Here is a 22752-nt window from a genome sequence, read left to right as displayed (position 1 = left end):
TTTAGAACTAATTTAATCTAGTCCATGATTCGTCGCATGTCAGTTCTAAATAAACCAATGTTATGCGATCACATGGTTTATTTGGAACGCTGTAGCTGCTCCTTCACAATAATAGTACGTCGTTTAGAGCCAGATACTGCAACGACCATAATGATGACAGAGCTAGATTAGTCTACAAGTATTTTCATTTGTTTAAAATAAAAGATAATCGAGAAGTCGTAAAATATTTATATCGCAGCAGATGCTCCACTCATGACTTTGCATCTCTGTGTAACTAAAAAATTTTATTGCTTGGCGACGTTACATCTCATTTTGCGTGTTTCAAAGCGTGCGGGACAAGTTGTGCTGACATTCATTACGTAGCTCTGACTCTCGTACTTGAAACTTGTGTCTTGGTGAAAGAAAGTTGTAGCCCATTACATGCCGCTCGTACATTAAACTCGCCACTCTCTGCGGTTGTGCCTCATTATACGAAACTTTGAAATCGTTTTTTTTGTGGTAGTGGTACACTCTAATGTTATTTCAAAGTAATTAGGCAAGAACTTTCAGGAATATTAGTTTGATTCGCTGCCATACGGAATCCGGTCAATGCATACATTACGCACTAGAGCAAATACGAGGGTTATCCAGAAAGTAAATTCCGATCGGTCGCAAAATGGAAACCACTGGGAAAATCCGGTAAAGCTTTGCATAGATGTGTTGGACAGTGTCTCTAGTATGCCCGTCGATCGTGTCGCGTCGCTATTTTCAGTTCTGAGCGAACAGTGAGCACGTAAAGATGCGTAGGGAATAACGTCTCCCGCCAAGTATGAGGGCCTGGTTAGAGATTTCGTCTGTTTCATGCACCCCACATAACACAACTGTCAAGCAGTTCCTTCTGCATGCCAATTCTCGGCCGCACACTGCAGGGGCAATGAAGACGTTCCTGCAGCGTTTACGATGAGAAGTGTTTGATTACCCGCAATGCAGTCCATAATTGGCTCCCCCTGAGTCTCATCTCTACTCACAAGAACCACTGGCTACGAAGGCAAACTTTTTTCACAGACAACGAGCTGCAGACCAGTGCAGATAACTGGCCGAAAGCACAGGCGGATGCTTTCCATGACGAAGATATTGGAAAGTTGATACAACACTACAACAAAACTCGAAGCTGGAGCGGCGACTATGTAGAGACGTAGGTGGAAGGTGTACCTAACTGTTGCAAATAAAACGTTTTTGGTTTTCACTGTGGTTTCGATTTCGTGACCGATCGGAACTTACTTTCTAGGCAACCCTCGTACATATACAACAACAGCGCTATCGGAAGGGTGAAAATAAATTTTAAATTTGTGAAAACACAACTTGCCATTCCCTAGCTCCACGATGGGAACCAAATTTTCATATTCAACGTTTGGCCCAAAATGGGAGAAGAGTTGTGATCATCAGAAGTACACCAACGTCTTCTATTAAAAGCCAATCTTCTAGCTCAAGGATGGCCAAAAATTAGGCACTCCAGCAGAGCTCTGGCTTGCCTGTCATAGCTCTCTCGCCAGGCAGCACACTTCCCCCCAACGCCACGCCATGCTGTCTGAGTATGAGAACAGGGAAGAACGACAAACTGCAAACAGCGGAAAAAGCCTTTCCCACACATGTTGATCGCAATATTTGCCACGTTTGCATTCTCATTATGCAGATGTAGAATCTCTTTTCGAGGAAGACTACGTAGACCTCTTGGACAGTTTTAACGCCCAGTTAACGTTTTGTTTCTTAAATGGGATTTACACTGCGGATCACTTAGTTCCATTTGCACATGCACAGGAGCGTCTCAGCTCAAACAGGAAACTGTCTCTAAACAGCTCGAAACCAGATGTAAGATAGGCAGTGTCCTCAAAACATTTACAAAACTGTCCTTCCAGTCCCTTCAAGGCAACAATGAATTCTTTAAACCGTTCTATTTAACGCCAGTGAGTTTAAAGAAATAAACGGTTTTTTTCTCAGAGTCTACACACCCAATTGATGTACATTTTCACAGAATTTGTCCCTTCTACAATGGGACTTTCTTTTTAAATGCATTCCCATTAAATTTCTTATCGCGCAGAGTCTTACTGTGGGCTGCGCGAAGTCAAGTACACTTAAAATGGGAGGTCTACAATCCATTGTAATCTTCTAATTTTCGTTCATGCTCTCCTTTTTCCATCGGAAAATCATTAAACCGAAAAATCGTTCCAGGCGTGCCCGTCTAGTGAACGAACACACTCTGCGCTAATACACACTGCCAGAAAAAAAATTGGTACATGTGGAAAGACGAGGCAATCAAACCTGTTTAGAAGTTTGGCGCGGGATTAGCCGAGCGGTCTATGGCGCTGCAGTCATGGACTGCGCGGCTGGTACCGGCGGAGTTTCGAGTTCTCCCTCGGGCATGGGTGTGTGTGTGTGTGTGTGTGTGTGTGTGTGTGTGTGTGTGTGTGTGTTTGTCCTTAGGATAAATTGGGTTAAGTAATGTGTAAGCTTAGGGACTGTTGAACTTAGCAGTTAAGTCCCATAAGATTTCACACACATTTCACCTTTTTTTTTTTTAGAGGTTTGGGAAATCCTAAGCTACTAAAGAAGTCCTTCAATATTGTTGTGTCGTGCCGTGTGCCTATAAATGTATTTGATGGCCTTATGACCTTAAAGTTTGCTGCGTCTGATGCTGTAATAACTTTTAATGGTGGGTGTTATGAAAGATTTAAGATTCTGGAGAAGTTAGAGGTAAGATTTGGACAGAAGACAGCTAAAGGACTGCGGGAACTGGATGATCTTCATGTACGTGAAGCGGAGTTGGGTGCTCAGCAAATGACAAAAGAAGCAAGAAAGTAAAGGAGAAGGCAAGCAATGGGCTGTTGTGACACTGAAGAAAACACAGACTTTGGACCAGGGGAATTCTAGTGCATAAAAGACGTAGAAATGTAAGTCTGTCTAAGAATTTGTAATAAAAAAAGTTTTAAACCTCAATATCTCTGAACTACATTTTTTGCAATAAATGATCCGTTTTCTAAAAAAGTGATGATGGTAGAGACATGAAATTTTCACAGCGTGCTAAGTGTGAGATTCAACACATATGGAACTAGAACAATTAATATATCCTGAGTTGTTTTGTTTTTATGTTCATTTATTTACAAAATTCTGTCAAACAATTGAGTATTTGAAAGAAAAAGATAACATGCCCCGCAATACAATTTTAGTAATAAATGTAGTTCAGTGTATCTAGAAAGGTGCATTCAATAATTATGGAAAATTGTAAGTTAATGTCTTAAAAAGTTTCCAAGATAATAGGTCACAAAATTCGATAATATAACATTGGCGGAGAGGGACATACAATGTCCCCTTAAGGTAAGAGTGAGTTTCCGTCCACCGTTTAAGATTTCAGATCTTTCTGAACCAAGAAGACTTGTTATTGCGGAATATACAAAATACCTTGTCGATGTGGTATGTCTTACGTAGGGCAGACCACGCACACTCTGAAATAACGTTGCATCGAACATTGACGTTGCACTCGCCTTTTTGCAACCAAGCAAGTCCGCTATTGCCGAACACTTTATTTCCATTGGGTTTCAGAGCAAAAGCAGGCTCGGTTGCGAAATTGTTTAATGTCACTGACGCTTTTCAGCCTTTTGGGACATCATCAGATTGTGTAAAGGTAGCTGGATACGTGACCCATCAGTAATAAAATCACATTTAATGTAAAATAGACACCAACGTAACTGGGTATATAATCTATCCATCATGGAACAACTGAACCATGCAGTGAATTTTGACCGCACCAGACAGCTGAGCTGGCTATCAATCAATGCTAAGCTGAATAACTGATTTCATAAGGGCCAGAGGTGGGCGAAGGCGTTCTTAACTTGCTCAAGTTGTGAAGTTCTTTCTCTAGTATAAATCAATCAATTTTTTGTGCAGCTCTCTAGAATGAAATGATAATAAGTTCAAGACCCTAAGCTGCTCACAGGCGTTGATATTTATCAACGGGGACAATTGAAAATGTGTGCCCCGACTGGGAATCGAACCCGGGATCTCCTGCTTACATGGCAGACGCTCTATCCATCTGAGCCACCGAGGCCACAGAGGATAGTGCGAGTGCAGGGACTTATCTCTTTCACTCTTCCCGTGAGACCCACATTCCCATCTTAATGTCCACACACTACATTCGTACTGCCCCTGCCCATTACACTCATTACTTGCGGCAGACAATCTGACCGAGTCCCGTAAGAGTTCGGACAATGCGTGTGCATCCGCACAAAACCATCTTCATAAACACTCCTGGCAATGGAAAAAACAACGCATTGACACCGGTGTGTCAGACCCACCATACTTGCTCCGGACACTGCGAGAGGGCTGTACAAGCAATGATCACACGCACGGCACAGCGGACACACCAGGAACCGCGCTGTTGGCCGTCGAATGGCGCTAGCTGCGCAGCATTTGTGCACCGCCGCCGTCAGTGTCAGCCAGTTTGCCGTGGCATACGGAGCTCCATCGCAGTCTTTAACACTGGTAGCATGCCGCGACAGCGTGGACGTGAACCGTATGTGCAGTTGACGGACTTTGAGCGAGGGCGTATAGTGGGCATGCGGGAGGCCGGGTGGACGTACCGCCGAATTGCTCAACACGAGGGGCGTGAGGTCTCCACAGTACATCGATGTTGTCGCCAGTGGTCGGCGGAAGGTGCACGTGCCCGTAGACCTGGGACCGGACCGCAGCGACGCACGGATGCACGCCAAGACCGTAGGATCCTACGCAGTGCCGTAGGGGACCGCACCGCCACTTCCCAGCAAATTAGGGACACTGTTGCTTCTGGGGTATCGGCGAGGACCATTCGCAACCGTCTCCATGAAGCTGGGCTACGGTCCCGCACACCGTTAGGCCGTCTTCCGCTCACGCCCCAACATCGTGCAACCCGCCTCCAGTGGTGTCGCGACAGGCGTGGAGGGACGAATGGAGACGTGTCGTCTTCAGCGATGAGAGTCGCTTCTGCCTTGGTGCCAATGATGGTCGTATGCGTGTTTGGCGCCGTGCAGGTGAGCGCCACAATCAGGACTGCTTACGACCGAGGCACACAGGGCCAACACCCGGCATCATGGTGTGGGGAGCGATCTCCTACACTGGCCGTACACCTCTGGTGATCGTCGAGGAGACACTGAATAGTGCACGGTACATCCAAACCGTCATCGAACCCATCGTTCTACCATTCCTAGACCGGCAAGGGAACTTGCTGTTCCAACAGGGCAATGCACGTCCGCATGTATCCCGTGCCACTCAACGTGCTCTAGAAGGTGTAAGTCAGCTACCCTGGCCAGCAAGATCACCGGATCTGTCCCCCATTGAGCATGTTTAGGACTGGATGAAGCGTCGTCTCACGCGGTCTGCACGTCCAGCACGAACGCTGGTCCAACTGAGGCGCCAGGTGGAAATGGCATGGCAAGCCGTTCCACTGGACTACATCCAGCATCTCTACGATCGTCTCCATGGGAGAATAGCAGCCTGCATTGCTGCGAAAGGTGGATATACACTGTACTAGTGCCAACATTGTGCATGCTCTGTTGACTGTGTCTATGTGCCTGTGGTTCTGTCAGTGTGATCATGTGATGTATCTGACCCCAGGAATGTGTCAATAAAGTTTCCCCTTCCTGGGACAATGAATTAACGGTGTTCTTGTTTCAATTTCCAGGATTTTACTTAAGGCTAACAGGCCATTGACCTTCTTCTTCTGTGCGGATGCACACGCATTGCCCGAATTGTTACAGGACTCGGTAAGATTGGTATGACAGGATATTCTCATGTCGTGAGCTACACTACTTTTTCATCCACCCCCAGCCCCCTCCTTTATAGGTAGTTGGTTCTTACCGCTTACGGTGGTTCTTTCCAGACAGCAAGTGGTATGTGCACCGAGTTTGGTTCAAACCGGTTCAGTGGTTCAAGAGAAAATGTGGGACGTACAGACATATACCGGGTGTTTCCAAAAGAGTGTGCCAAAATGTAACGGGACATAGCGACTGCTCCACTGAACAGTTTGAGGTAGGGAACCTGGAGTCGGAGAACCCAGCTTAAGGAGACATGGAAGTAAACTTGTGTACCGCTTTCTCTAGCATTACTGTTTTCCAGCTCATTTACAACTAACATGCGCGCAAGTTTACACGTACTGTTCTGTTTATTTACATGTAGATTCTTTATTTCCTACAAGGAAACAACGAGAACGAGCCTGATAACTTGAAAGTCATGCTGCTGATTCTGTTTACTTTGCTTGTCCATAAGGTGGCACTGTTGTATCATATTTACAGTGTCCCGTGACAGAACGTTGTATGATTCAACGACAGACACATGCATTAATCAGTGCTATGCAGGTAAGTACAGTACAGGACGATGGAGCAGTAACGGGACAGTTTCGCATAATTCACTGAAATGCACCTTGTGTATGGGGAAGTACATTCCAATGCTCTCGCTGCTGAAAGGCGGTACAGGGAACGATTTCCCAACAGGCATCAACCGTCACGACCAGTGTTTATTTCTCTCGATCGACGAATGCGGGAGACTGGTTCACTGGAAAGAAGAAACGAAGGATCTGACAACATGAGGACCACACCAGGGATATTTGTCAGGGTGCGTCAGAATCCTATTCGTCGACGTCATGCTTACATTGAGATTGATGGCCGTCAGTTTCAGCACATTTTGTAAGATACAGTACAAATGGAACGTTCATTGTGTCAATGATGGTATTTGCAATTAACTGTAACTAATGTAAATAAAAAAGTACACAGTAATGTGATTTAATTCCTATTATCTCCTTAATGGGGATAGGACGTCAAACGGGCCGACTTGGAGCAGGAGAGGCACCACAGGACATTTTTTTTTCTACTGTCTGTACTTTCACAAATAAATTCATAAAACTTTGTCAGCATGACCAGCAAGGATCAGAATCCACACTCATAGCACTGGAAGTGCAAAAACATAAAGTATTTTTTTATATATGAAATTTCATCATTTTTTCACTTACTGATGGCTGCATTTGTGCCTATAGGTACATTTTTCTTCACAAGTAAGAGAGATTCTTTGATGCATTTTGCACAGCATACAAACCATACTTACAGGTGTATGAAACTCTAGAATTTTCCAAATCTATTAAAAACTGTGGTAAACATTGAGATAATTAACTACAAAATATGATTACTTTTCTAAACATAAAGTTTAAAACGTAACAGCTCAATCTTTTTTCATAAATTAAGTAGATTCTAGAGTTTCAGACGCCTGTAAGTATGGTTTGTATGCTGTGCAAAATTCATCGAACAGTCTCTCTTACTTATGAAGAAATGTGTACCTATAACAACAATTGCAGCCAATAGTAAGTGAAAAAATGATGAAATTTCACATGTAAAAAAATTATTTTCTTATGTTTTTGAACTTCCGCTGCTACGAGTGTGAATCCTGAATCCTTCCTTTGTCATGCTGACAAAGTTTTATGAGTTTACTTGTAATATAGACAGTGGAAATTAAAATGTCCTGTGGTGCCTCTCCTGCTCCAAGTCGGCCCGTTTGACGTCCTACCCCCCTTAAGTTAGCTTCCCTGACCCCAGGTTTCCTACCTCAAATTGTTCATAGGAGCATCCCATGTACCCTGTTAAATTTTTGCACGCTCTTACGTAAATAACATGAATACATAAAAGCATTTATCGTATGTATGGATATTGTGATTTCCTCCTCAATTAATCTAGTTTCATGGAAGTTTCTATTCAGTCACTGAGTGTACATAAGTATTCTTGTTTAGCGGAGAGCCAAAGAAACTGGTATACCTGCCTAATATCGTATAGAGTCCCCCGCGAGCACGCAGAAGTGCCGCAGTACGACGTGGCATGGACTCGACTAAAGTCTAAAGTAGTGCTGGAGGGAATTGACACCATGAATCCTGAAGGACTGTCCATATATCCGTAAGAGCAGGAGGGGGTGGAGATCTCTTGTGAAAAGCATGTTGCAAGGCATCCCAGATATGCTCGATAATCCTCGTGTCTGGGTACTTTGGTGGCCAACGGAAGTGTTGAAACTCAGAGGAGTGCTTCTGGAGCCACTCAGTAGCAGTTCGTGACGTTAGGGGCGTCGCATTGCCCTGCTGGAATTGCCAGTCCATCGGAATGCAGGATGGACATGAATAGATGCGGGTGTTCAGACAGGACGCTTACGTACATGTCAATGTCACCCATCAGAGTCGTAACTAGACGTATCAGGGCTCCCATATACAACTGCACACATCCCACACCATTACAGAGCCTCCACCAGCTTGAATAGTCTCTTACTGACATGCAGGGTCCATTGTTTCATAAGGTTGTCTCCGTACCAGTACAAGTCCATCCGCTAAATACAATTTGAAACGAGACTCGTCCGACCAGGAAACAAGTTTCCAGTCATCAACAGACCAATGTCGGTGTTGACGGGCCCAGGCGAGGCGTAAAGTTTTGTGCCGTGCAGTCATCAAGGGTGCACGAGTGGTCCTTCGGCTCCGAAAGCCCAAATCGATGATGTTTCGTTGAATGGTTCGCACGCTGACACTTGTTGATGACCCAGCACTGAAATCTGCAGCAATTTGTGGAAGGGTTGCACTTCTGTCAAGTTGAACGATTCCCTTCAGTCGTCGTTGGTACCGTTCTTGCAGGTTCTTTTTTCCGGCCGCAGCGATGTGTGAGATCTGATGTTTACGGGATTCATGATATTCAAGGTACACTCGTGAAATGGTTGTACGGGAAAATCCCCACTTCATCGCTACCTCGAAGATGCTGAGTCCCATCGCTCGTGCGCCGACAATAACGCCACGTTCAAACTCACTTAAATTTTGATAACCTGGCGTTGTAGCAGCAGTAACCGATCTGACAACTGTTCCAGACACTTGTTGTCTTACATAGGCGTTGCCGACCGCAGCGCCGTATTCTGCCTACTTACATATCTCTGTATTTGAATACGCATACCTACACCAGTTGCTTTGGTGCTTCACTGTAGTTTGCCCCCGATGATATTCAGCAATCCGTACAACCAGCAAACAGTAGAGGAAACCTAGGAGAAATTTGAAGAAGGGATTAAAATTCAGGGAGAAGTGAAAAAGCTTTCAGGTTCAACCATGGCATTGTGTTTCGGTCTTCGACAGCTTCATGGATTTTCTACGTTGTCCTCTAGGTCGGCGTTTCCTAAACTTAGTTCCTCAGAAACCTGGAACTCTGTGAAGATAACTCCTGGGTTCCGCGAAACTTACGTGCCTTTCTTTATAATATTCGAGAAAGTTACTTAAAAAATCACACAATAAAAATTAACGCGTCTACGAAATTAAAAAATGTGCGACAGCTAACCTTCACTTGCATTTAATACTAATGCCAAACAGCCCTGCTAATAACGGTGTATTAACAGAAATCAGACGGCAGCCCTGCAGACAATAAACTCAAAAATGAGGGAACGACTGATTGAATAAGGTCACCAAACTAAGAGTCGATTAGTTGACCTTTTCGATCATATAAAGGGATTGGTTCAGGAATCATAAAAGAAGGTTATATACATGGAAGAGGCCTGGAGATACTGGAAAGTATCAGATAGATTATATAATGGTAAGACAGAGTTTTAGGAACCTGGTGTTAGGTTGTAAGACATATCCAGGGGCAGAAAGACTCTGGCCACAGTCTATTGGTTATAAACTGTAGATTGAAACTGAAGAAACTGCAAAAAGGTGGGAATTTAAGGAGATGGGACCTGGATAAACTGACTAAACCAGAGGTTGTACAGAGTTTCTGGGAGAGCACAAGGGAACAATTGACAAGAATAGGGGAAAGAAATACAGTAGGAGAAGAATGGGTAGCTTTGAGGGATGAAATAGTGAAGGCAGCAGATGACCGAGTAGGTAAAAAGACGAGGGCTAGTAGAAATCCTTGGGTAACAGAAGTTATATTGAATTTAATTGATGAAAGGAGAAAATATAAAAAAGCAGTAAATGAAGCAGGCAAAAAGAAATACAGACGTCAATCATTCCTGTTTTTTCACGAAGTGTAATGTTTGGCCCCGCAAGCTATTTCTGTGTCCCTGCCTTAGAAAACTCTCTTCCAAAAGGAACAAAGGAAGCCGCTGTTCTCAGATATTTACGAGCCACGCTATACAGAACAGGACAAACTTCCTCACTGTCTTTCCAGAAATGCAAAGGAGACGGTTTTCGGTTGCTGCAAATCGAGTCGAACGCCAGAGAACCAACGTCTCATGAATGCTCCACAAATGATCCCCTACAAGCAGTCGGTAACCGTATTTGTGATTCATCGACTAGTTTCTGTGTCTGCTTCTTCTGGACAGCCGTAACCAGAACACAGTCGACACGAAATGTTCCAGTTTTGCCGACGTTACACGATCAGCAGGAGGGACATTCGGACTCATTTCTGTAATCAATTGTTGATTTCTTAGGATGTATAGGATGTGTGACTGCTGTGTACGGACGGTATTACATGCTTCATCCGCGGTCTCTACTGTCGAGACATCTTAGCGGGTACCGGGCGCGGTTGGGCCACCCTCTCCCCAAGGGGAGTGGCGGGTTCAGCGGCGTTCGCGGCGCACGAGGCGGAGGGTCAATGTGGAGGCTGGCCGTGTGGCGTCGCCCGCTCTGCCTGTGAGTGGACCTGTGGCCGCTCCTTCAGCAAGGTCCGAGCAAGCACACGGGGGGAGGGGATTGTTAGTGATTGGGTGCTCCAACGTCAGGCGGGTGATGGAGCCCCTTAGGGAAATAGCGGAAAAAGGCCAGTGTTCACTCTGTCTGTTTGCCGGGGGGTCTCATTCGAGATGTGGAGGGGGCCCTGCCGCCGGCGAAAGAGAGCACTGGGTGCACCCGACTGCAAACTGTTGCTCATGTCGGCACCAATGACTCATGCCGTCTAGGTTCAGAGGTCATCCTCAGTTCGTATAGGCGGTTGGCGGAGTTGGTGAAGGCGGAAAGCCTCGCTCGCGGGGTGGAATCTAAGATAACTATTTGTAGTATCGTTCCCAGAACCGATCGCGGTCCTCTGGTTTGGAGCCGAGTGGAAGGCTTAAACCAGAGGCTCAGACTATTCTGGGGAGATCTGGGGTGCAAATTTCTCGACCTCCGCTATCGGGTGGAGAAATGTATGATCCCCCTGAATAGGTCAGGCGTGCACTACATGCAGGAAGCGGCTACAAGGGTAGCGGAGTACGTGTGGAGTGCACATGGGGGTTTTTTAGGTTAGAGAATTCCCTCCCTGAGACGCGGCAAGGTAGGAGCAGGCAAAATGCAACAGGGAATAACAATATTAATGTGGTAATAGTAAACTGCAGTAGCGTCTATAGAAAGGTCCCAGAACTGCTCTCATTAATAAACGGTCACAGTGCCCACATAGCACTAGGGGCAGAAAGTTAGCTGAAACCAGATGTAAATAGTAATGAAATTCTAAACTCAGATTGGAATGTATACCGCAGAGACAGGCTGGACAGTGAAGGGGGAGGCGTGTTTATAGCGATAAAAAGTGCAATACTATCGAGGGAAATTGACGGAGATCCAAAATGTGAAATAATTTGGATGAAAGTCACGGTTAAAGCAGGCTCAATCGTGGTAACTGGATGTCTCTATAGGCCCCCTGGCTCAGCAGCTGTTGTGGCAGAGCACCTGAAGGAAAATTTGGGAATATTTCGAGTAGAAATCCCGACCATGTTGTAGTTCTGAGTGGAGATTTTAATTTGCCGGATATAGGCTGGAAGACTCAAACGTTTATAACGGGTGACAGGGACAAATAATCCAGTGAATTTTTTTAAGTGCATTATCTGAAAACTACCTTGAGCAGTTAAACAGAGAACCGAATCGTGGCGATAACATATTAGACCTTCTGGTTACAAACAGACCCGAACTCTTTGAAACAGTTAACGCAGAACAGCGAATCAGCGATCATAAAGCGGTTACTGCATCGATGATTTCAGTCGTAAATAGAAATATTAATAAAGGTAGGAAGATTTTTCTGTTTAGCAGAAGTGAAAAAAAGCAGATTTCAGAGTACTTGACGGCTCAACACAAATCTATTAAGTTAAATTAATTGATGTGAAAAATATCGATATATCCCCAATCATTTCCCAGAATAATTACGATTAATCGATTAATTGTGTCCAATAGCTCATCCCAAATCCAGATCGCCACCGCCGTCGCTTTTACAGTACACCAGCGTCCACAGACAGCCACCTATTATTTTTGTTACAAATAAAGCATTTTAAAAATGACGCATTAAAATCGTACTATACAAACAGAGCAGGAGATAAAAGTAGATGTTAAAAAGTGTTCTACTTACCGGAAAGATGATCCAGGTTATTTGTGTGAATTCTGAACTGTAACCGTTCTATTACACGGCCCTGTGATTCGCCTGAATCTACTTTTACGCCAGAAGTGTTCTCCACTTTGAGAACGACATGTTGTGTCTTCTTTGCTTCGAACTCTTCAGTGCAGTCACAACGACTGTCTAATTTCCGTGCACTGGTGCACTGTACATCAGGTAACACCGCGCAACTCTATTGACTCTGCTGAACGCCTCCGAAAGTCAAGGAACAAAGCTTCAAGACGGGCGTTGTTGTTTGTCGCTTTCAGGGTCTTGGGGGCTAAGATAGCGAACTCGGTATCATTGTGGTTTCCCACAAAGAAGAGTTTCTTGAAGCACAGAATTTACGAATGCACGAGGGGACTTCGAAAAGTAAGTCACGCAATATTATGGCTGGCCAAAGTAACTTTCACTGAAGGCTGCACTACAAAGTGACACAGATACCGGTACGTCACACTATTTTTCAGCATAGTTACCATGTCTCTGTAAATAATGGTCAGAATGTTCTACCCATCATTCAGTTCCTCGCCGATAGACATCCGTTCATTGGTCATGGAGATATTTGAGAACCACTCTGTGAACACAACTGTTTATATGTTTAAAAATGTCGGGAGACAGAGATATCGATATTTGAAGAGGTATCATTATCTGTTCAAGTATGTCGAACAGGGATATCGATAAATCGACGGGTTAAATATCGACGGACGCGCGGCTGCACGTTCTACACTCATGCTCATAAATTAAGGATAATGCTGATACATTGTGAAACAACGCTCTGGTGGGTGGTTTGCGGGTTTAAATCACCTCGGGGTGTGACCATGCGGTGCATTTGACCTGCTGTTGTCGCACGGTGGCGCTGACAGCAGTCCACATACGGAGACGTGTGTTGGTACATATCAGGCTACGGTGCAGCGAGTAACTGTGCAGACGTTTTCAGACGTGCTAATGGTGACTGCGTGTTGAAAATGGCTCAAAAACCACAGATTGATGTTATGGGGGGTAGAATACTAGGGCCACTGGAGGCTGGTCAAACACAGCAGATCGTAGCACGGGCCCTCTGAGTGCCACAAAGTGTGATCTCAAGGTTATGGCAACGATTCCAGCAGACAGGAAACGTGTCCAGGCGCTACAGTACGGGACGTACACAGTATACAACACCACAAGAAGACCGATATCTCACCATCAGTGCCCGATGACGGCTTCGGAGTACTGCAGGTAGCCTTGCTCGGGACCGTACTGCAACCACTTGAACAGTTGTCTCCAGACACACAGTCTACGGACCACTGAACAGACATGGTCTATTCGCCCAGAGATCTGCAAGGTGCATTCCACTGACCCCCGGTCACAGGAGAGCCAGTAAAGCCTGGTGTCAAGAACACAGTAGATGATCATTGGAACAGTGGTCCCAGGTTATGTTCATGGGCGAGTCCAGGTATAATCTGAAAAGTGATTCTCTCAGGGTTTTCATCTGGCGTGAACCTGGAACCAGATACCCACCCATTAATGTCCTTGAAAGGAACCTGTATGGAGGTAGTCGTTTGATGGTGTGGGGTGGGATTATGATTGGTGCACGTACAACCCTGCATGTCTTTGACAGAGGAACTATAAAAGGTCAGGTGTATCGAGACGTCATTTTGCACCAGTATGTCCACCTTTTCTGGGGTTCAGTGGGTCCCAGCTTCCTCCTGATGGATGATAGCGCACGGCCCAACGAGCTGCCATCGAGGAGGAGTTCCTTGAAACACAAGATATCAGGCGAATGGAGTGGCTTGCCTGTTCTCCAGACCTAAATCCCAACGAGCACGTCTGGGATACTCTCGGTCGACGTATCGCTGCACGTCTTCAAACCCCTACGACACTTCAGGAGCTCCGACAGGCACTGGTGCAAGGATGGTAGGCTATACCCCAGCAGCTGCTCGACCACCTGATCCAGAGTATGCCAACCCGTTTTGCAGCCTGTGTACGTGTGCATGGTGATCATATCCCACACTGATGTCGGGGTACACGCGCAGGAAACAGTGGCGTTTTGTAGCACATGTGTTTCGGGGCGGTTCTCTAACTTACCACCAACACCGAGAACTTACAGATCTGTGTCGTGTGTGTTCCCTATGTGCCTATGCTATTAGCGCCAGTTTTGTGTAGTGCCACATTGTGTAGCACCACATTCTGCAGTTATCCTTAATTTATGAGCATGAGTGTAGATAAACTGCCAGTTTTAGAGCTCTATATTTGAGTACTGTTTTACTATTAGATACTCAGCACATCAACAAGCTAGCAGCCTGTGTATGCACCTTAGATAAAGAATTGAAAGAAAAACGATGCACGTTTACGATTGGCGATAACCACTTTGCTAACAACAGTAACTGCAAGTAAGTGACACAATAAATGGCGTCCGATAGGTCTGTCTTTCAATTTCGTCACATATCGGATTTGTCCGGAACACGTCATGTCGACTTCCTGTGTGTTTTTTTTCTGCTATGGCCAGTGACCTAGCAGCTGTAGTGTGGAAACTGCCTGGTGAAGCTAAACCTTGCAGTTTGTGTTGGCAGCGCCAAGCGCTGATTACGTCAGCATTTCCCCTCACACGTCTCCGCTGAACGCGATAACCAGTCTTCCCATTCAGATTTTTGTTCATCATTTTCAACAATTGTTTTTGAAGAATGCTGATGTGGAGTCAGGGCACACCATTTGCGTCATATTATTCCATCCCCCCCTCCTCGCCCCAAGTGTAATGGGACTTCTTCTTTTGTGCCACATATACTTGCTTCACAGTCAAAGAGAAAGATTGGATTGATGACAGTTCAAAAAGTACTAAGACTCCTTCACAAAGTGAAAGTAAAATTTTGTTCTAGTACGCTTTCAAAAGAACAAATTCAAATATTTACCGAAAAATGTGAAAAAATATAATTATATCAAAGTATTCGCACTAGATATTGTCATTTCATATTGACATATCAGTGAAGGGAATATCGCCGATGTGTATCGATGGGCCGTTGAATAAAGCCGATATATCGATAATTCGACGTTTTGTTACCAGCCCTAGTGTTAACAGACTCATTATAGGAAAATCTGCGACTGCTGCAGTGAAATTCTCGACTGCCTTCACGTTGTCGTCTGTGATGATGACAATGGCCTTCTTCCCTCATCAGCATCATTTTGTGTGAATGCATTTCACTGCTGATTTATGCAACACTTCATTTGGTCTCTATAGAGCCCGAACTTCATGGTGGTTCTGTGTGCAGTTAGATGTTTTGCGCACGTGAGTCGCACTGACACGCGTAATTCATCTTTGAAGTACGTTTCCAGTTGCCATGCCACTTCACTTCCACGCAATGATGCAATGATAGCCGTACCGCTGCAGACCTGTGTTTGCAGTAAACTCGAAACACGTACTCTGTTCTCGCCCTTGTTGCACTGTGGTCTTAGCGTGGGTCGAGATTTGTAGCTTACTGTTTGACGATACCTCGTAACAGGAAGAAGGAAAATGAACCTAGTAAAGTACATACCCTTCGCTTTTGCAGACTACAGATGTAGATCAGGTGCTTACTGGCATAATGCTTCACGCTAATATGTGGTTCTGACGCAGGGAATATTACCGCATTACAGCAAACGGATTCCAGTGGTAGAGCTCGGTTTTCCTGAGGAACTGTTTTGGCGACTTTCTTTATAAATGGCACCCGCTCCGACTTCGTACCAATCAAGGTCAATCCTACTTACGTGCAGCGATTGCAATAAATTTCAGCTGAAACAGTTCTGTTACGTAATCAATACAGAACGGGGAACCCATCCATCCTACGGCATACTTTTTTCCGGTGACTTAAATTACTTTTAGACTCGGCCAACGTTTATTTCTGCGCTCTACAGTCATTGTGGCAGCTTTACGACCGTGGCTGTCCATTAAATCTAATAAATACTTCTTGAATGATATCTTCATCACAAACAATGAATACGGCAGCATCAATATTCTTTTTATCGGCGTCTGGACAAGATTCTGAATAAACAATTGGTAGCCACTCATAATGTTGATAATGGGACTACGCCAATACTTGTACATGTATTAACAAACAAAATACTGGTGGAGCTATGTATGTAAATGTTCATATGTGTGTGAAATCTTATGGTACTTAACTGCTAAGGTCATCAGTCCCTAAGTTTACACACTACTTAACCTAAATTATCCTAAGGACAAACACACACACCCATGCCCGAGGGAAGACTCGAACCTCCGCCGGGACCAGCCGCACAGTCCATGACTGCTGCGCGTGAGACCGCTCGGCTAATCCCGCGCGGCAAAATGGCATCATTTAAGATGTATTTGTTGGATGCAACAGTGGCGCTCAGAAAGTTTTTCTAAGATTATGTTTTGAATGATAGTGCTTAGTGCAAACGGCAAGTACTAATTTTTGTATACTCTTTGCGGGACGTCCACGACTGTTGCTAAAATTATTCATGAGGAGTAAATTCATTACAGCTGAACTTGACAGATTCTTTATTCGGTTCGATCGGGTTTCAGGATGTAAATCCCACCTTCAGGCACTGAATTTTTCATAAAATTAATTAACATTAAAAAGGCACATAAAAATGTGAACGTCGGACTGTACCTCGATTGCGTAAGAGAAATTCATACCGGTCATGCAAAACAACCGGCAATTTGTCAAGTACCAACACATTTGTGGTATGTCGATCTAACCTCTTTTATATCTTATACTTGGCTTTATTAATTTTACATTTTCTGTTATGGTTTTATTAATTTTATTTCTTGACATTTTCATTATAACTTTCTATTATTTTTATTTCTCGACAATTGTATTATACACTGCATGTCTTGCTTTTATTGTTTGCTTTATACTAAGCCTATCTTAGTTACTGCCATTAGAAGCGGATGACGTTTGGGAGGAAATGAGGGGGTGCTGCCATGTTGTTAGCTACCATATCTTCGGTGGTCCCTCGTGCTCTCTGTATTAGTTGCGGTGGCGGCCGCTCTTGGACTGCAAGAAAGGAAGAATGAATTGATTGATTGTTGGTGTTAATAACGATCATCCTCCTTTAGCTCCTCTGCATTATTGCAGATGACGTGTCACTGAGCACATTTGTACTGTGCATGCAGTACATGTGAGGCGCCTAGTTGTTTCCACTGATGATACATACGAAGGTTCTGTTATAGTTCACTAACCTGCTGGTTTCAAGTTGATGTCCCCAGCGCAGAAAACAGCACGCAGGTCGTAGGTTCTGTATCTTGAGGCTAAAACTGACTTTTAGCGAGGTTCTGTTCTGAAATAATGTATCACTTCTTTGAGATGCCACTCGCGTATTTTAATACAGCCACACGAGAAAACTACATGATCTTAATACAACATCTTCTGATACAGCAAAGTACATGATCAAACACAATGTTTACGCTAATGTATCTTTACGCTATTTGTGACACGTGTCTGTGCCTCATGACTACCGGTGTGAATCTTTTAATACTGAATACTGGCAAACACATCCTGCTACAGACAATATGACTGTACATCTCGACTGCCTAATCCAGAGTGACGAACAGCCCGAAACACTTCGCGCGCCATACCAGAAAAAGCGTGACCTGAACGCTTCCAATGAGCTTCGTCTGCAATTTCGTCAGTCTTATTTTTGATTTAAGCTGTTTTTAATAATACTGAAAAGAATGATTGTTAGTCAGGTGTTGAGATATATTTATATTAAAAAGAGAAGTCACTCTAATGAGTAATTCAACTAATAATAATAACTTGTTGTAACCACAACCAACAGCGGGAACGCCTTGGGCCGCGGATCGGAGCCGCCAGGCAGGGAAGCCGCTGGCGGTGGAGCACGCACCACTGGATAAACACAGGACGAGTTGGACGACAGACCAACGACAACTGACAACAACCGACCACGACCGACTATGGGTGACACAACAAGGAACAGAAACAACGGAGGCTTGTGGAAACCACAACACTAAACACCAAACGTAAATCTACTCGGAACCAGAGCTATGCAAATATCAACATCGAGCAACGACCAGAATGCAGTACCGCCGAGATAGACACGAAATCCAGAGCTAGTACCAGAATGGCTGGACTAGGGTATTTTTTTCCTTTTTTGTGATTTCATTCCCCTGTCCAATATGAGCAGGGGAGGACTGTCAGAGGCACAATCCGCTGTTCTTCATCCAAGTGACACTACAACTAAAACAAGAATAAAATGATACATACATAAGGAGATAAAAAAAGGGGAACATAAAACAGTAAGGGGAGAAAATGGAGGTAAAATATACACTGACATGGAGACGTTCATGAGGACAGTTAAAAAAAAGTCACCAGAAAGTTAAAATAAACACAATTGGTGATTTGTCAAACACAGAGAAGACAGTGAATGCGCAGGCACAGGTTAAAAGCCGGCCACAGTAGTAAAAACACTCCGGAACAACACACTTAAAACCCACTTGGAGCACACACGACGAACAATAAAACTGCCAGGTGGGACCTGCCGAGGGAAAAGGTCAGAGAGTATGGAAAAGGAGGGGAGAGCAAGGGGCAGTTGGGGAAGCGGCGGAATGAAGAGAGGAGGGGCATCAGTGGGTTCACGAAGAGGCAGAAGACATGTGGGGCGGGAGAGGAAGAGGAAAGACAGGGTAGGAGGGAGTGCAGAGACACTGGAAGGAGGCACAAGAGATGGAGGGGGAGTAGGAGGGGGAAGCCGCTCAGGAGAAGGGAGGGGGAAGAAAGGGAACCAAGAGGAGGAGGCAGGAAGAAGGGGTTAGAGTTGGTAGGAAGGGTAGATGTCAGGGTGAAGCTCATGATCCGGGAGGGGTAGACGGTGGAAGTTGTGTTGGGAAAGGAGATGGAGGGTGTGGAGATGGAGAGGGGGTAGGACACAACGGTAAAGGCGCGGCAACTGGTTGGGGGTACTGGACTAGGGCAGAGCTGGAGGGAGCGGCTATTGGCCGCTGTCTGCACGTGGCTTAGCTGTGGCGCCCTCGCTGCGTGAGAGTCGCTGCGCGGAATAGCCGCCGTGGAGGCGGAGCCCTCTATGGGCTGACCACATCTATTTGTTCTGCCACGTGTTCGCAGTGGAAGGTATTAGATCCCCCCCTCCCCCCGAAATTGGTTCATAGGGGCAGAAATGCCCCGGACGATGCTGAGACAGGTGAAACGAGGGCACAGGCTGTGAGACGTCCGGAGAGACCACTGGGGGGACAGAGGGCGACTGTCTGCGGCATCCATCAAGTCATCACCAGAGGGCAGGTGGCAGTGGGCGTCTCTATACCCCGGCGTGGTGGAAGGGGTGTCTGCAGAGCCGGCGAGGAGATGGAGGTTGAAGGGAAGGGCTCCACCTCGAGGAATGTGTCCGCACCAGGAAGCAGGGAAGGCAGTGGGGGAGGAATCAAGGCAGGGGCCCAAGGGCGGAGTTGGTTATGGTGGCGACACTCGAGCCCCCTGTGTGTCTGTATGGTCGTCACACGTCGCCCATGAGCCGTTGCCACAGAAGCGGGCGTCCATGCAGGTGTGCTGCCATAGGAGCGGGCCCACACGGCCATTCCCGGGACGTAGCGCCGGGAGGGGCGAGAGCAGGGCCCACAAGGGGACGGCGTCAGCAGGTGGAGGAGGGTCCCAGGTTGTCGCCCGTGAAGGAGTTCGGCAGGGCTCTGACTGGCCACCGGCGTAGTGCAGTAGATGCTTAGAAACAAGGTGAGGGCCGAGGTGGTGGCCGACGGCTCCACTGATTTCATCAGCTGCTATTTGAAAGTGCGGACAAGGCGTTCTGCTGCGCCATTGGATGAAGGATGGAGAGCGAATGTGTTTGATACCGTTAGCAGAGCAGAAGGCCTGGAATGAGGACGCCGTGAATTGGGGCCCGTTATCTGTGAGCAACGTTTGAGGAAGGCCTTCAATGGGCTACACCTGGACCAAGGCGCTGAGGGTGGCATCAGTGGTGGAGGACGCCATGCTAACCACATATGGGTATTTGGAATAGGCATCAATGATGAGGAGCCATATGGAGCCTAAGCAGGGGCCTGCAAAATCGAGATGGATCCTGCCCCAGGGTTGGCTGGGTGTTGGCCAGGGAGCGAAAGATTGTGGAGGACTAGCCTGATGACGCGCACACACTGTGCAACCACGGACCAGGTGCTCAATGTCTCCATCGATACCAGGCCAATAGACATGTCGTTGAGCCAACGCCTTCATGAGAGACATCCCCCGGTGTCCGCGGTGTAATAAGTGCAGGATGCAGTGACGTAAGTCCAGAGGGATGATCACCTGATGGGCGTTCGAGTCTGTGGACAACAGGAGGACGTCCTCCATCACCGAAAGTCTGTGTGAGACGTGACGCCACGGGCTGAAGTCAATTTTCAAACGTCTGGTAAGGTACAGAGGCCAACCATGGGTCACATAGCGGAGGACTTGCCGCAGAATGGGGTCCCTGCGCGTGGAAGCGGCGATTTGCATGGCTGTCAGGACAAATCCATCGAGAGTGTCCCGGCGGGCATAGTCAATGTGGAAGCGCAGGACTTCCTGCTGGTCGAACGCCGGATCGAGTCCTGCTGGGAGATGTGACAAGGCATCTGCATTAGTGTGTTGACTGGTGGGCTTATAGCGGATGGTGTAAGTGTAATTACGCAAGAACAACGCCTGACGCTGAGCCGTCCCTTCTGGGAGGTGCGAATGGGGCCCAAAAAGCGACACTAAGGGCTTGTGATCTGTGAGGAAGGTGAACCCCGCCCCAAACAGGTAAATGTGAAATTTCTGAACTGCAAAAATAATGGCAAGAGCCTCCTTTTCGATCTGAGAGTAATTCCTTTGCACAGGGGTTAACGTCTTGGATGCATATGCCACAGGTTGTTCCGACCCATCCTCACTCCTGTGTGCCAGGACTGCCCAAATCACGTACGCTGAGGCATCGGCCGCCACCACCAAGGGACGATCTGGAGAGAAAGGCGTAAGGCAAGGGGCAGATTTCAGCATCGTCTTCAGGTGGGTGAAAGCCTGATCGCAGGCAGAAGTCCACGTGTAAGGTACCCCTTTGCGACGCAGACGATTTAGGGGATGCGCGACTTGGGCGGCTTGGGGTAAGAACTTTAAGTAATAATTGACTTTCCCCAAAAATACCTGGAGTTCGGATAAGTTTTGTGGACGGGGAAGGGCATCGAGGGCTGCGACATTGCGGTCCGAAAGGCGAATGCTGTTGTTACTGAGCCAATGTCCTAAGTACTCCACTTCCAGTTGAAAAAACTGCACTTCTCCAGTCGAGAACGTAAACCCGCAGCCTGCAGGGCGTGAAATAAGGTACTGAGGTTGCCCAGATGTTCCTGGCGTGTGCGCCCCGTAACTAAGATATCATCGAGGTAATTGACACAAGACGGTACTGGTTGCGTAAGTTGCTCGAGATACCGCTGGAAAATCGCGGGGGCAAAGGAAATGCCAAACAGAAGACGCTTGTATTTATAGAGAGCGAAAGGCATATTGATGACAACGATGGCCAGTGATTCCTCATCCAAAGGCAATTGGTGATAGGCTTCTGCCAGATCAATCTTAGAAAAGTACTCGCTACCTGCCAGTTTAGCAAGAAGGTCTTCCTGTCGAGGAATGGGATAAGTTTCGACCAAAGACTGAGCGTTGACCATAGCCTCAAAATCCCCACAAAGACGAAGCGATCCATTGGGTTACTTGATGACCACTAAGGGCGTTGCCCCGGCACTCGATTGTACTTGCTCGATAACCCCAGCAGCCTGGAGCCGATCGAGTTCCTGCTCGACGGCCGCACGCAAAGCTACCGGAATAGGCCGAGCCCGACGAAAGCGAGGCCGTACGTTCGGCAGTAAAGTGATGTGTGCCTGGAAATCGAAAGCGCAGCCCACGTCTGTTGAAAACAGGGAGAAAAAGGACGTGCACTGATCGTCTAGGTCCTGAAATGGAACCGTAGTTGAAACAAACTGCACTTCGTCTTGAATGGAAAAGTCAAACTGTGTAAACACATCTAGTCCAAAAATGCCAGAAGCCGACGGGTGGTCCACCACAAATAGGGTAGGGGCCAGGGAACGTTTTTGTAGATGGTCACAACAGAAAACTGCCCACAGAGAGGGATGGAACCGTCGCTGTAGGCGACCAACCTCCGAGAGTGTGGGAACAATTCTGGAGAGCGGAGACGTGCATACGTCGTCAAATTGACCAAAGAATCGACCTGGAAACGGACGTCCTCGTTACAGATGCGTAGGGTGAGGTATAACTTTTGAGCCAATGTGTCGGTGCGAGGGGCGACTGCGTGTAAAGCTTGGGCGGCCTCCTGTTGGCCCGCAGGGGCGGGATGGGGGCGGGTCGAGCGGCTACGACAGACAGATCGAAGGTGGCCCTCTTTCTCACAGAGCGAACAGGTCTTCCAGCGAAGGGGACAGTCAGCTCAAGTGTGGGCCGAG

At 46.5% G+C, this 22752-nt stretch overlaps 1 protein-coding gene and 1 non-coding gene across 2 annotated transcripts in view; one reads left to right on the top strand and one right to left on the bottom strand.

Moving 5' to 3' along the window:
• Positions 1-22752, top strand: part of LOC126278367 (coiled-coil domain-containing protein 170) — a 335535-nt gene that overhangs the window by 60291 nt on the left and 252492 nt on the right. The gene's annotated exons all lie outside the window — the stretch shown is intronic.
• Positions 4008-4081, bottom strand: Trnat-ugu (transfer RNA threonine (anticodon UGU)). The gene has a single exon. It is a non-coding gene; the product is annotated as a tRNA-Thr (tRNA).

Source organism: Schistocerca gregaria, chromosome 6 (genome assembly GCF_023897955.1).
Source record: "Schistocerca gregaria isolate iqSchGreg1 chromosome 6, iqSchGreg1.2, whole genome shotgun sequence".
In the NCBI taxonomy this organism is placed as follows: Eukaryota; Metazoa; Arthropoda; class Insecta; order Orthoptera; family Acrididae; genus Schistocerca; species Schistocerca gregaria.
Note: the sequence above shows the minus strand (reverse complement) of the source record. Positions and strands in the feature narration are given on the sequence as shown.